Source organism: Tamandua tetradactyla, chromosome 10 (genome assembly GCF_023851605.1).
Source record: "Tamandua tetradactyla isolate mTamTet1 chromosome 10, mTamTet1.pri, whole genome shotgun sequence".
Classification (NCBI taxonomy): Eukaryota; Metazoa; Chordata; class Mammalia; order Pilosa; family Myrmecophagidae; genus Tamandua; species Tamandua tetradactyla.
The window spans coordinates 94,476,239-94,491,001 of record NC_135336.1 but is presented as its reverse complement, the minus strand read 5'-3'; the positions used below and the strand labels follow the sequence as shown (position 1 = coordinate 94,491,001).

General features: G+C 41.0%; 1 protein-coding gene across 4 annotated transcripts in view; it reads right to left on the bottom strand.

Annotated features, from left to right (window-relative positions):
- SLC5A3 (solute carrier family 5 member 3) overlaps window positions 1-12,619 on the bottom strand; it is a 92,376-nt gene extending 79,757 nt beyond the window's left edge. Inside the window, exon 1 of one of the 4 annotated variants that reach the window (XR_013158677.1) lies at window positions 12,291-12,390. The gene's annotated coding sequence lies outside the window, so the exon portion shown is untranslated. Of the gene's footprint in view, window positions 1-11,823; window positions 12,016-12,290 lie in introns of those variants that run through there. The other 3 variants (XR_013158678.1, XM_077118900.1, XM_077118899.1) reach the window with 3 other exon arrangements.
- Between the last annotated feature and the right edge of the window lie 2,144 nt (window positions 12,620-14,763).

The following is a 14,763-nucleotide window of genomic DNA, read 5'->3' as shown; positions in this document are numbered from 1 at the left end:
CAAATGATCATTTCACATGAACACAAACTTCTCAAAGGATGCAATGAGAAAGGCACAATATCCCCAAAGAATATTCCTGCCAAAAATATCTAACCAGATTCTAATCAAAGAAAGCAATCAGATAAATCCAAATTGAACTACATTCTGCAGAACAGTGGGCCTAGACTCTTCAAAGTGTCACTGTCATTAAAGACAAAGGCGTGAGAACTGTTCTTGATCAAAGACCGAGCAATAACTAATGTGTGGTCTTTGAAATGAATCTGGATTTAAAAACTAAGGAATATTACTGAAATAAGAGGAAAAAATCTGAATATGAAATGAATGTTAAATTTCGCTGAGTGCAATAATTATATTGTGGTTAGGAGGGCGGGTGCCCTTACTGCTAAGAAAGGCATGTCAAAATGACTCCAGCTCTCCAATGGTACAGATAAATATGGCAAATTTGAGTGGTGATGTAGGGGAAAAGAGGGTGTTAACTGAACAATTTTTGTAACTCTTCCAAAGGTTTGAAAATTTGAGATGAAGAAAATACAAATTACTCGTTAAAAAAGGAGGGGTGGTGGTAAATGGAGATGACACAAGACAGGTAAAATGTTGATTGTTGAAGTTGGGTTATGGGTACAATACAAGAGTCATTAAACGACTTATTTTTGTGTATGACTAAAAGTCTGTCTTAACTCACACTTCTATAAAATGGGAATAAAAATAAATATACCTCAAGGCAATTACATCATTTAAGTAGATTACTAGATTAAAAGTCACATAGAAACAAAATTAAACATTAAACCACTGCTATGTACGGTCAGTTCTGTCAGGAAACTCTTGCAGTTGGCCTATAAAACAAGAGTCCAGCGAGTTGAGTGTGTTAACAGAGCTCCTTCAAGGAGCCTGCAATCCTTCCAGCTCTTCAGAAGGTCATGGTTTGCTGCAGTAGTTAATTTGTCTCTGCCTTCCCTGACTTTAGTTAATGGGACTTAAACTATACTATCACCACAGTGTACACTTTTTGTACAGGTGCAGAAACAAGGCAGTCTTAGACTGCCTTTCAAATACTAGCTTGACTAGTTACTGAGCTGTGAGACCGAAAGCACCACTCTGCTTCGTTCTTCATTTGTAAACCGAGATCACACTACCTAACCCATAAAATAGCTGAGGTTTTAAAAACAGAAAACACACACACAATCTTTGCTTAAACCAGCTATCAACCATAAGGTTTAGAGAGCTTTAGAGTTATGTGTCAAAGATGGTCAACTCTGGTTCACCACCTTCATTATACTTTCTATTCTCATCTTACTTAGTTCAATTTTATGCTCTTACAAGAACTGATAACAAAAAGTTTCTCTGTAGTTTTCCATGTAACTGAGGACAGAAAACGTAAACACCAACTTCCTTTTGGTAGACCAAAACCCCTAATTCCCCATGAGACCAAACACTGGGATGTTTCCTCAGATACTCTTTTGGTTAGAAAATAAAAGGGAACCCTTATAATTTTTCCTAAAATTTGAGAATGTAAGAGTTTTAAAAGTACATAACAGGACCACGAACAGCATAGTTTCAACAATATTTGGAAGGACTGGATTAAATTTTGCCCAAAATGAACATAAGAAATGAACATAAAATCTGGGCATGTATTTCAGACACAAGACAAGTTAATTTGTATAAAAGTCCAGGTAAATGGATCAGAACTACGTTCCTTCGGTATCAGAGAAGGTAGGAGATCTTAAAATCAGAAGCAGGGGCTGGCCACAGTGGCTCAGCAGGTAAGAGTGCTTGCCTGCCATGCCCGAGGACCCGGGTTCGATTCCCGGTGCCTGCCCATGTTTAAAAAAAAAAAAAACCACAAGCAGTTTCTAGTATTTTCATTCTAATTAGATAATATATTTAATTTTTAAAACGGCATTAACAGGGACTTTTCCTCCACTTTTAAACTTCCTATAAACATGGTGAACTTGTAAGAACTCCTGGCCCTTAGTCCACACATGAGAACAGCATTCTTTTTCTGGAATCAGTCAGCTGGACTTAGACTGTCCTTGATGGAAATTTGTTATTTCAGGTTTTCAAGATAGTTCACTTCATACAATTGCTTTCTCATGTGACTGCTAACAAAACAAAAGACAAGCAGCACATCAGCAAAAGAATGGGATATCAAAACAAGCTACCATTGGGTCACATACTGACTTAATGGTCAAGCATTAAAAAAAAGAGATCAAGTAGACCTTCCCAATAACATCTGCCAGGCAAAGGCCCTACCACCAAACTTGGATTTTCACTAGAAACATAAACTCACCTTAAAGGTGAGTTTATGTTTCTAGTGAAAAACGGTTAAAGACCCAAGTACTGAATGGGTCTTTTCTATTCATGAACCACATACAGAACATCTGAATACAAACAATATGGGGCAGATATCTGAGACTAACAGATTCTCTACCCTTCCAACAGAAACAAGGAATGCACATGGGTTACCACATGAGGATATTCCCCAAACTGAAATGCACGCAAAGGTCCAATCTACACAAAAAGAATTTTCTCAAAACACAATAAAAATTTTCTCAAACTAGACAGCATCCACAGCAATCCGACTGCACTTGGGCAAAGATGTACCGCATCTGACTTACGGTACCTAAATATTTTTAATAAAATTCTGGATTTTCAACTAAGGGTGAGGGAGAGGGGCAGAAAATGAAGAGCTGGCAAAACCAGGCCTGCACTCCCATGACAATAGGCTGGAGTGGAGTCCCAAGCACAGCACAAAGCAACCTTAACCCCCCAACCCCTACCTGATCCCCACCCAACCTCTTTCATCTGAATTAAAGCAGCCTAAACTATGTATGGCAAAGCAACCTAAAGCTGAGGATCATTCATACTTACCTAGTTTTAGAAAATCCATAGCCAAAAGAATTCAACACACAATCTATTCCTTAGGCAACTTGGTTGATTTAAATAAATAGCTTTTACTAGCTCATGAATACATTTACACTTCACTTGCCATCTCCCAAACACAAGATGAAAATACGTTTAGAGTTACCAGCATTATTATTCTTGTTCACATTATTTCTTCATTCATTTGTTATACACACACACACATATCTCTCTCTCCCTCTCTTTCCAGGTCTGTTTCATATGGTGTTCAATTCCCCCCAATTCCCATTATTCAGCTGCAGAGTTCTTCAGAGTTAGTAATAATAATACTCAGGTACAAAAAAATCACAACAAATTAAGTCTGAAATTGAGCTGGGTTTAAAGAAGTGACAGTTAAGCAAATATGAAAAAAAAAGAATACTTATTTTCTGGTGATATGCCTGATTCTGGACTTGCTGGATTCCAGGTACTCCTGGCTTACAACATTAAGAAATCAGTAAGTGTGTTAAATGAAGTAGATCATTCCAATAACATATGCTATAATGTAAAACAATGCTGTTTTACTTGAATCTTTATAACAATCTGTGCCTATTTAAGTTACCAATTAAAAGGGAAAAGAAACTTTTATAATACCTTGCTGTACCAGATATAATAAAACACTAAGTGAAAAGTGTAGCGATAGAAACTGATTATTCCACCACAGAAATTGGTGTTTCTACTGAAAGTGGGCTATCCTACATTTACTGAATAAACTAAATTAATTCCCCCCTCACCGGCTTCAAATCTTCCTAACAAATCTCCCTAACACTCATCAGCCTATCTAAAGTGCTTCTTTCTTTAGATTTTCCTCATAACTTCTTCACTTTTCCCAGCCTTCTCACCTAAAGACACGTGAAGTCTTACTAAGTATTAGTTATATAAGGATGGAAGGTAGAAAGGATAAGAATACAAAGCCCAGATCTAAGAACGGTTTAGTTCTTTGTGGAGTCCCAAAGCACACAGATCATAAGCTGTTGAATAAATGGCATACGACAGTCTAGTAAACAAGTCAATCTTCTAAGCTGAATACCTCATATACTCTACATCTCATAGGTGCAAAAGCTGGACCATTTATTGAACAAGTACTATATTCCAGATTTGACTCAGCTGGGGATCATGGCAGTTTAAAGTTACATAAATTCATCTTTTTTGGACTGTCTTCAGAAATAAGTTGGGAATAATGAAAAACCCAGTAACGAAGTTCAGTAACTTGCCTATGATCACAGAGCTAGCTATTTAATGACAAATTGAACTCCTACTATCTGCAAAGTGATGTTACTACTTAATCTTCAAAGACCTTCCAATGTAGGTAGGTATAACTCCCATATACAGAGGAGGAACTGAGAATCCAAAGAAGTATGTGACTCACCCAAAAGCCTAAAGGCAGGAGGAGTCAAGAACCAAAATCTGGTAAGTCTGCCTCTAAAGCTCTTTCTGGTTTTCCAACACCAGCTGTTTATACTGTCATAATGCAAACAGTATCTTCATTCAGGATCTTATATTTTTCTTTTCATTTATAATCAAAAATAGAGTATCTACTGAAGCAGAAGCCTTCATACCCAAAACAATCATATCCAAAAATAGTACATTTAAAAAAAAAAAAGGAATTAAAGCTGAAGTGGGAAATCCAACAATCATGCATACATACCTTAAATATCTTACTTCCTTTTTTCCCCAGTGGTAACATATTGCATATAGTATCAAAGTTGGGAAACTGACATTAAGTTTAACACATAAATGTACAATTCATTTGTCAATCTTAATACAGCATGAGAGTACTGGGAGAATGAGATCAATGACTGGGGGACTTGCTGACTTAAGTTGCTTCTCTCAATCTAAACCACATCTATAAATTTATCATCTACAATTCCCAGTTTAAGTTTCATTAAAGTAGAAAACTTTAAGCGACCCTTATAAAGCAGTCTACATACAGAATCACTTTGGATTATTGTTACTCCCCAATTTTTCAGTTAGTTAATTCAGCCACATCTAACTGCAGAGCAATTATTTTAGTGATTCACCTTTATCAAGTCTTTGCAAAGCATCCAACTTGGCTTTCACAGAGAAAAAAAAGTCTGCATTCATTTTATCACTTTACATATTTAATCAAATTGTTATTATAACAATAAGATTTACCTGGTATATAGTAGTCTTGGTAACCAACACAACTTCTGGTAAGCATACAACTCACCCAGAATGAGCCAAGTACCCTGACTAGAAAGTGGCCTACCAGTAAGGTGATCAACATACTATATATCAAATAACTGTTATAGGAATTAGTCAGACCTACCATGTGTGCATAGCACAGCAGAGCACAGAAATCAAAGAAACTTGACCCTGAAGAGCTTAACGCAGTAAAGGAGAAAAGACACACTTGCCAATTAACTAGAAAACAAGGTAGAAATTGTTCCATGTGATCAAAGACAGAAAATTACCATGCAAGTTCCAAAGGAAGAATTATGCCTTAACAGGACAGGTTCTCAAATACTAGTTTAATGTACTGAATTAGTTCAAAGGAACTTCAGGCAGATTTTCATGGAGTTTACGTGCTAAAGTGGAAATGGAGGGCATTCCAAGCAGAAAAGCAGTGTGACAGAAACAACAAGGAAAATAAAAGGAAACAGTATTTATAGGGATCTACAGCATCGATTTACTCAGCATATGGGATGGAGAATGGAAGAAATGGAAAGACGAAACTGGGAAAAGAGGGTGCAGTCAGATCAGAAAAGGCCATGTCAGACTTCCTTCTGAAAGTCTCTGAAAAACAGGTGTGCTATACTTGGCAACAATGTTGACACAATCAACTAACATGGGAAGGTACTGAAGTAAATAAGAGATCACTATACAATGGTATCTAATATTTCCTTGTTAAAAATGAATCTTAGTTCAGCTCTTTATCTCAAGTAAAACATCTATATAGGCACTCCTAGAAGCAATTTATGGTCATTAGCTATCCACTCATGAGCAGTCATTAAAGAGACTAGCTAAGAAACTAAGAATCCAAGCAAGAAAAATGAGCAGTTCACAGGGCAGAAAACAGATTTACAGGTCTGACGTTAAAGGAATAGAACGGGGTTTGTTCAGCCTCAAGGGACAGAAGATAAAGATGTCACAAACAGAAGTCTGACAAGTTTTGGGGTAGGCAATTCAACAACTTTTGAACCACACTAAATTTGTAGTGCCAAAAGGACAGCCAGAGGCTAGATCCATTAAAGAGAGTAAGAAATGCCAGAGTTATCAACCTGTTACCAAAAAATAACAAATCATCTACATTAAGGTCAAAAGGTAAAGTATAAAGAATAAAAAGAGAAATCAGAGAAATGTCAGAAAACAGCACCATCACAGGAAGTCAGAAGAAATGTGGAACCTAGAAAATTGTGTGTGTCCATATACTCTAAATCAGAGGTTGGTAAATTTCTTCTGTAAAGGACCAGACAGTAAAAATCAACAAATGTTCATGGCTATGTCCCAATACAACTTTACTTGCAAACTGTCAAATTTGAACTTCATTTAATTTTTACATGTCATAAATTATCCTGCTTTTGATTCCATCCCCCCTCCCCCAAATACTTAAGAATGTATAACCTTTTCTTAGCTCACGGGCTGTACAGAAACAGGTGGCAGATATGGTTTGGCCTCTGGGCCATAGTTTGCCAACCCCTGTCCTAAGTTATAGCAATAAAGACAAAAGAACTGGATGTACCTGTCCCTTTTCCAACTTGAGGACAGTTTTTTCTTTAGATTACTTGGTAACTTACCAGACATTCATCTGACCAGTTTCTTGAATTTGATTCCCTTAAATAAGGTATAACTACATGTGTAGAGATGTTTCCTGTTGGTTAAGAATATTGCCTTCCACCAAAAAGAAGTAGTCCTTATCTTGAACAGATAAAATCCTAAGAATATTACAAATGAACTCTAACACAAAGCCAATAACTAAGTATACTAGGGAAATCATAATAGTTAAATAAATTGCAACAGCTCCTTATACAAAGTTAATAATCACACTACAATGTTTCAACATGCCCTCTCCATCCTTTCTTCCACCTTGATGTTAAACCACATTTCTAAATTCCAGGTTTCTTTTAGATGTATTTGCACCACAAACATGGCAAAGGCACTAGATGAAAAAAAGTACTTTTGAATCTGTCCCTCACTGACTGCTGTCAAACTTCTAGTTTTCTTTAAAGTGATTCTGTAACCTAAAAGGTGAAAAAATTCAATAGCAGTCTATATATAAATACTAAGTATAACCTAGATTTTAAAAACCTATAAACATCAGTATTGAATCTGAGTTATGAATAGCCCATTAGGAAAAAAAAATTAGTGCAGAATGTCAACTTGTGATAAGCAGTCTTCATACATACAAACCATGTCTGGTGAGGAAGGACTCCTGACCCCCAAGCCACTCCTTGTACTTTAGCTGTAGCTCAGGGGCAGGAACAGGACTCCTCCTTCAATCACTTGATGCTGCGGCAATAAGCTGTAACCCAAGAAAACTTTAATACCAAATGGAAGTACAACATTGCCCACAAGGCTCAGTATCACTAGATACCTATTTTAAATTGTGTGATTTAAAGCACACAAAACATAAAGAGTGGTTATTAAAAATACAAAGTAAGCTGTACAGGCAGAGCCCACGAAAAGGGGAAAAAAGACTGACTGGCCACCTGACAGCTAGAACAAAGATGCTTCCAATTTAACTGGTGTCTCCTAGTACCTAGAACAGAAATTTCACTATCTCCTAGTCATTTAAGGTTGCCAAGCTAACCAACAAAAGGGCCTAGGGTTGACCAATCCTATATGTGAGTCGTTCATTAGCATCTTAGTCCTCAAAAAGCTGGCTAATATGCAGGCATTTTCTAGGTATTATTTTCAGAAGATCCTAAATTGGATACAACTCTAAAAATCAAAACTTGTGCCAGGTTTTTATCATCAAAAAGGGTGAGTGAAGAGAACTGGAAATGAGACTTCCCACACCATCAAAAAAACCCACTCTTCACACTTCACAGCAGAAGACTAACACTACTTTTGTATTCCTAAAGTTATAAAATTGAAGTAATAAATTAAGCTCAGATTATATTATAAAAACATTTACCTACAAAGAACTATCTCAAAAAGTTATCTTAAAATATAATCTGCTTTTCAATTAAATTAAAAATAAAACAGGGAACACCAAACATAAAAATAGAAGCATTTCAATCTCTTTAAAAAGAATTTCAGACTTGCTAAACAGCTTTACTCCTACTAGCTAAATACACAAGTGGATATAATGCTGTTTTACTGTATACATATGTATTCATTTAACAATTAAATTAGACATTATCTTAACTATTCACCTTTAATTCTTCATGTAAAAACCCCTAAGTAGAGATGAGATTTCAGGGAGAAAAGTATATATGTATTTTCCAGGGCTTTCACAACTCTAAATATGTCAACCATCAACATCTACTGGGCAAACAGAGTAAGATTTAAACTGTCCCTAAAGCAACCAAAGAACATAAATATAATGCAGACATTTTTTCTCCTCAAAATTTCTTTTCCCGCACTCACCTGGAGTGTAAAATCTGTCTACCAAGTTCATGCAGCTTTTCCTAGGCTTCACAGTATGTGGTTTAATCACTTATATATTGGCAATTTGGTCTTATCTTTTACCTAACTGGGATTAAATACCAATCAGTCAATACCTGTGCCGTCTTTAAAATCTAACTCTAAAATGAAATCAACAGATATGAGCCATTTTTCGACTGAGTGATAAGAAATAAGGTGCAGACCACCCCACCCAACGTATGATCCCTCTTCTATCTACTTCAAAGTTTCTACTGCAGGGAGACAAGGTGGATGTGGAGAGAACTCACCCTCTCACAGGCCACCATTTCTTTTGCAGATGTTAGAAAGGGTCTTCTTCATACTGCTACTGACTGCCCAGAAATTTGCAGCCAGTGGGCTTTCCTTGGCAGCTATGTCCTTCCACATTATTTAGCCACTGGATACTGTTTCCCAGAAGTGAACAGGACTCTGCTGACACAGTCTTATCAGGCTAAGGTATAGCAGGGCTTTCAACTTTCTTATTCTGAGACTTACATAATTAGCAACCACCCTTTCCAATGACTTTATTCATTACCTTACAGGCCAGGTTTCACAATATCCATCACTTTACTACGACATATTTCAGAATTTAATCTTTTACCTACTTTTCATGACAAATTAAAAGTAGGGAGGAAACAGAAACAACTTTTTTATATATACCAGATCAAGCTAAATGGTACCTGCAAATAAATTTCTTGTGAGTAAAGGTATCTACATTCATAATTGCAATCAGCAGTTTAGGAAACTCCCAAATTCAAACTGAGATAAAGACAGCACTGCAACTTCTAAGTGACTGATTGACACAACTGTATACAAATTCACTGTGTATCTATGCCCTGAAATCTGACTCAGTGGGGACTCCCTAAAGTGATTTTGCTACAGTGCAGTGGGGTCTTGAGCACAGAAAATGCTCAGCACAGCATCAATATCTTAAATTTAAAAGTTCTATAAGCTCTATTTTAAGGAGGTAATAAGGAGGTCACAGGAAATAAAACAATAGAAGTGAGGGGTTATCTCCAAAGAGACTAGGAAAGCTGTTCAGGCTTAATAAAGCACCCCAGAGAAGAAACTGATAGGAAAACAGCTCTGAGAGTGCTAGGAATCTCAACTTCCACATCTGGAAGAGCTGTCTCTTACATCTCTTTGACATTTCCTCAATAACAAGACACATATAATTTTGGAGGGGAAGTGAAGAATTAATCTACCACATTAAATAGGTTCACTGTAAGATGTATTCATTTCAGAATCAAAAAAGTATGAAAAATATGTAACTAAGAATTGAGGAGTTAGGATAGCCTTTGTGCAGCAGAACCACAAACTGCTGCAGGTTTTACCCAGAGCCTGCTAAAGGTGGGCAAGCTCCCGCTGGCATTTTACATTAAATAAACCTAGTGTTAACTTTTCTGTTCATTTTCCCCTAGGTATTGATCCTATTTTGGAATCCAGTTTTCCTTAATGGGAAGCAAGCCAAGTTGTCCAAAACCAGGAAATCTTTGTATTTATTAAACATTTACAGCCTCCTCAAAGACAAGTTTTTAAATAAACAAAAAAGTTAATTTAGGTCAAGGAACTCAACATAATTTCTCCTTTGTTACAATAGTCTATTTCTCCCATGGGGGCCTCCTAGGAGGAGTTCACCTTGATTATGCGCTTTCAAGGTTTTTCTCCCTGTCCTCTTACCAAGATTTCAAAGGTACTGAATTATTATACCAATGTGAAAGATGTATGTTTCACCCCCAAAGACTGTGAATGCTGGTTGTCACACAATACGAGAAAAAAATGCAAGCAGTATGGAAACGGAAATACATTTAACCAATGTATTTGCAGCCATGTTAACCAGTTTTATCGTTTTCATTCCAAAAGTTTTACGGACTGAGTAAATATTATGCCTACAGGTGACCTCACTGCCAAACGACAGGATTAAAGAAAAGTAGAAATCCTAGTTACCACATTCCCCAGATTCTGTAATAGCTCCTAAAAAGCATGGGTTAAAACGAGGGCTTAAACAATTTCCATTTAATTAAAAGTGCTCTCTTTTTAATAACGTACTTTCCCGTTCCTGTTCCTATCCCATTTAAGCAGCTTATTTCGGTGAGGAGGGAGGAGGGGAGGGGAATATACTCAAAAGGCTAAACAATACGATCTTAACTTCTCCCAAATTCAGGGAGAGAAAGTTTGGGGTTGCAGTGACAGGGCTGCCCTGACTCTCTGGACCTCATCAGGAGGTGCTGGTGTCCTTTCCCAGTTTATAGCGAGCTAGGCACATAACACACCTTTCCCTCAATTTCCTAACGCTGCCAGACTGTTGATTTTTTCAATGGATCCCGGATCATGATTCCAGGCTTACGTTGAATCAAACTTGGTAACAGTTACTGATTCAAACATAAAACGTGTCCACACCTCTAGCGCGCCGGAAGCTATGTAGGCTTCCAGAGTTCCCACACTAGGCAGTAATTTTTATGATACCTGCAAATAAAAAAAAAGAGAAAAAGAAAAAAAAAAGCACACACCGCACTCTACATTACCGAATTCAAAGAAGAATGGGGATTTCGGCGACGACTTGAGGAGTGCCTGACCCAGAACAGAGGACGAAGAGCTGCCTCCGGGCCGGGCGGGGCCCCTGTCCTTGGCCACACCATCACCAGGTTCGCTTAGCATCCCTCGGAACCTGAAATCCCCTACCTCAAGAGCAATCAAAAGCAGGGTGGGGAAGGGGAGAGGCAAGACGCTTCTTCCGAAGGCGCAAAAGAGGCCACAACTCGGATGAATGAAACAGTGCTAAGGGCACCCGGAGCAGGCTTTTCGCTGAAGTCAGAAAAAGAGAAGTCAAAGATTTTTTTTTTTTTTTTTTTTTAACATGAGAGCGGTTATCAGCGACCGTGGTACAAGACGACTGCACAGCCAGGCTTTGGAGAAACGCTTTATTGAGCGCGGACGGTTCCGGGGCGGCCCGCGGGCGCGAAAACCGAAGCAGGAGGCGGCGGTGCAGGCTACGAGGCAGCTTCACGGCGGTCAGGAGCGGGGTCGGGCGCTCGCGCGTGTCCTCCGCCCCGCCGTGGACATTCCAAGGCTTTCCAGGGCCTGCCGGGGCCGCCCCGCCCTCCCGGCCGGCCGCGTGCGAGGCACACCCTCCCGCGCCCGCGCACACGCGGGCCGGCACACCCCCGCCTCCCACGCGCCTCTCGGCGCGGACGCCCGCTCCCCTCCCCACCCCGCTCCCCCGACCAGGCCCGGGGTCCCCGCGCCCCGGGCGCGCGGTAGGGGGCGGCGGCGCGCGGCCTAGCGGCTGAGGGAACACCCGCGCGGGAAGGCGGGCTCTGAGGGAAAGGCACTTACCCGCTGCATGGCTTTTAGGATCAAAGCCAGCTCGTAGCGGGGCATATGCCCGAACGCGCTGTTGGACAGCGGGCCGGCTCCCGCGACACACTGACGGCGGGAACGCGGAAGCCCTGACTAGCTACTACACAGGAAGGTTCCCGGGCGGCGAAAGCGCGCTCGGGCCGAGGGAGCCGGGCTTAAAGGCTCTGGCAGCTGCGCAGACGGCGCGCCACGCCCCCTGGGCACGCCACGCCCCCGTACAGGCAATGGACACGGCCCGCCCCGCCCCCTCCTTAAGGTGGCCCCGCCGCGCCCCCGCAACAGCTTTGCCCGCTCCTCAGCTTCGCCCCCTCCGCAGCTGCGCTCCCCGCTGCGCGGCCCCCACCAGGGGGCCTCAAGTCCGGCGGCTACGGTACTACGTTGGCAACGCGGGCTCCACTCGGAGAGGCTCTCTAAAGCCGCACACACCCGCCCCCTCCTGCTACCTATGGCTCTCGAACCAGCTGGAACTTTCCATGCCTTCCGTCTCATCCTGGGCGACTGGCGTGTGTGCGCGTGCACTGCGGTGCAGTCTGTCGCGCGCGCGCGCGCGCGTCGCCCGCCCCTGGTGGCGTCCGCGGCGCCAGGACCCTCCTCGCGGTCACGCTCCTCCGGGCAAGATCGTGGCGGGGCCGGGGACTCTCCCCACCCACTGCGGCGCTCTCGGTCCCAGGACGTGCCGCCTCAGACTGCGCCCTCCGCCGATCCGCGCTCGGGGCTGACCCGCCTCTCGCGCCTTCTGTCCAAAGTCCCGCGCGGCCCTCGGCTCAGGGACTGCTTGACCTTGGTTGGGCTCCTCTTGCGGAAACTGGGGCGGTGAGCGACACCTACTTCACAGGGTCGTTGTGCGTTTTGAGCTAATTAATGCACGAAGCCACCGAGAAGGATCCCTGGCACGGGCATTTGCTGCTGTGTGAGCCCGGCCTGGCCCACGTGTGGTTGCCAAGGGCAAAGCAGTATTCTTTACATTCTTGCTTAGCGTTCATACCGAAGGTGGGCCGAGTACGTGGAAGGCCGTTTCAGCAGCCGTCTGGAATCCTGAGCGTTCCGGGAGAGCGAAGTTTCATCCTGCCCTCCCCAATCCCCCAGATGTACCCTCCCTGCGGTCCTGGCTGTGCTCTTCCTGGTCCGAGGTGTTGCTAAAGGCAGTCTCCTTTTAGACTTTTAGGTGTAGAGGTTTGTCTCCTACACCTGCCGCCCCTTGCCCTTGCCCCATCATGAAGGTCTTAAGTGATATAATAGAGGCAGCACGCATGAGCGCTCAGTATGTACCAAGCTCGGGCTTTTACATGTCACATAAAAGTTTCACAACAGCCCTGTGAAGCAAATGCTGTTATTTGCTCCACCTGAAAATTAGCCCAAGGTTAGACAGATGATACTAGAGACAAAATTTGGACCCAGACTCTCTGACAGTTCAGCCCTACACTTCTGGCCTCCGATTCTAGTCCCAGACAGATCACGATGCTGAGATTATTCGGTGGATTACACTTGTAATTATTTAAACAAAGCTCGGGCACCTCATCCAGACAGCCTTACCATTCCACATCTCCTACCTCCCATTCCTCACCAAAAAAAAAACAAAAAAAAAAACAGGATAGCTTGGACACAGGTCTTCTGTGATATGTAGGTTTTAACTCTTTATATTCTTGGAGTTCTGACCACAGCCTGTGTTCTTCAAAAAAAGAAAACATGCAGGTATTAACCCAAAATACCTGGTTAGTATCAAATAATTTCTCCCTTTGGTTTAGAACAGTAACATACGATTTTTAAAAACAACAACGAGAAAACCAGAAATTCCTAAATCTTCAGAGGTGAGTTCTTGATTTTCAAAGGTGGTCCCTACTTTAATTGTCTGAGCTGTTGTCAACATGTCCCAATTTGGGAATGGGACATGAAAGTATGGACCCAGCAGTAACATGCCAAGCCAGAGACCACTGCAATGCTGTGAGCTGACTCAACATTGGGCATTTCCTCTTGGAAGCTCCAGGTTTTTCCCCTAAAGCCCAGAGATAAGTCAGGTCTGGCTTCTTCCTTTACCCCTCTCTATAACCTAACAAGAGGTATAAGGAAATTAGCGGATTGCCTAATAACTAACTCAGTGTCAACATCCCCAAACACTTCTGATCTAGTGGCCCGCCCACAGGCTCATTCCATTTCTTAATGTGAGAGGGAAGGCACCTACCCTAGTTTTTCTCCTTCAGTCTGTTTAGAAACCACTTCACCAGAGTGCCAGTAGTTTCATAAAAAATAATAATAATATAAATTTTAAAAGATTTTTTAAAATAATGAAGCTATGGCTGCAAATTTAGTGTCTTCCAACTATAAAGACAAACTTTAACCCCCCAAAATTTTTGGACTTTATAGTACATGTAGTCAGCATTTAGAATTATGAAATGTTACTGCAGTATTTAATGTATTAATAAAATCATAATATTTAATCTTTTAATAATACATTAATAACTTATAATTGAAGGTGGTTCTTTAATTGTTTCGAGTATTTCTCAATCTACAAGATATTTGATAGGGTATATGCTTATGAATTAACTAGAAATTTTTATTCTCAAGTTTTGAGGGGAGGGTGAGGAGTGAGATGCAGAGAGGATAAGAAAATAAGGAAAATAAGAACAGGCATTGAAATCCAGTCCTTTTTCATAAAAAAGACTTCATGGTATACCTGTTCTTATTTTATGTTATTGCATAATAAGACTTGACCTTGATCCCAGCCTGGATCATTCGTTCTCAAAGATAGCTGTTATTTTTAATTACCGAATCTAATGGGTACTGAGCACTCATTGTATGTCAGGCACTGTTCTGAGTGCTTTGCATGTTATTAACATTTAATTCTTGCCACAAAGATAGGTATTATCAGCCCCCATTTTACAGATGAAGAAAATGAGACTTGGGGATGCTCAATTACTC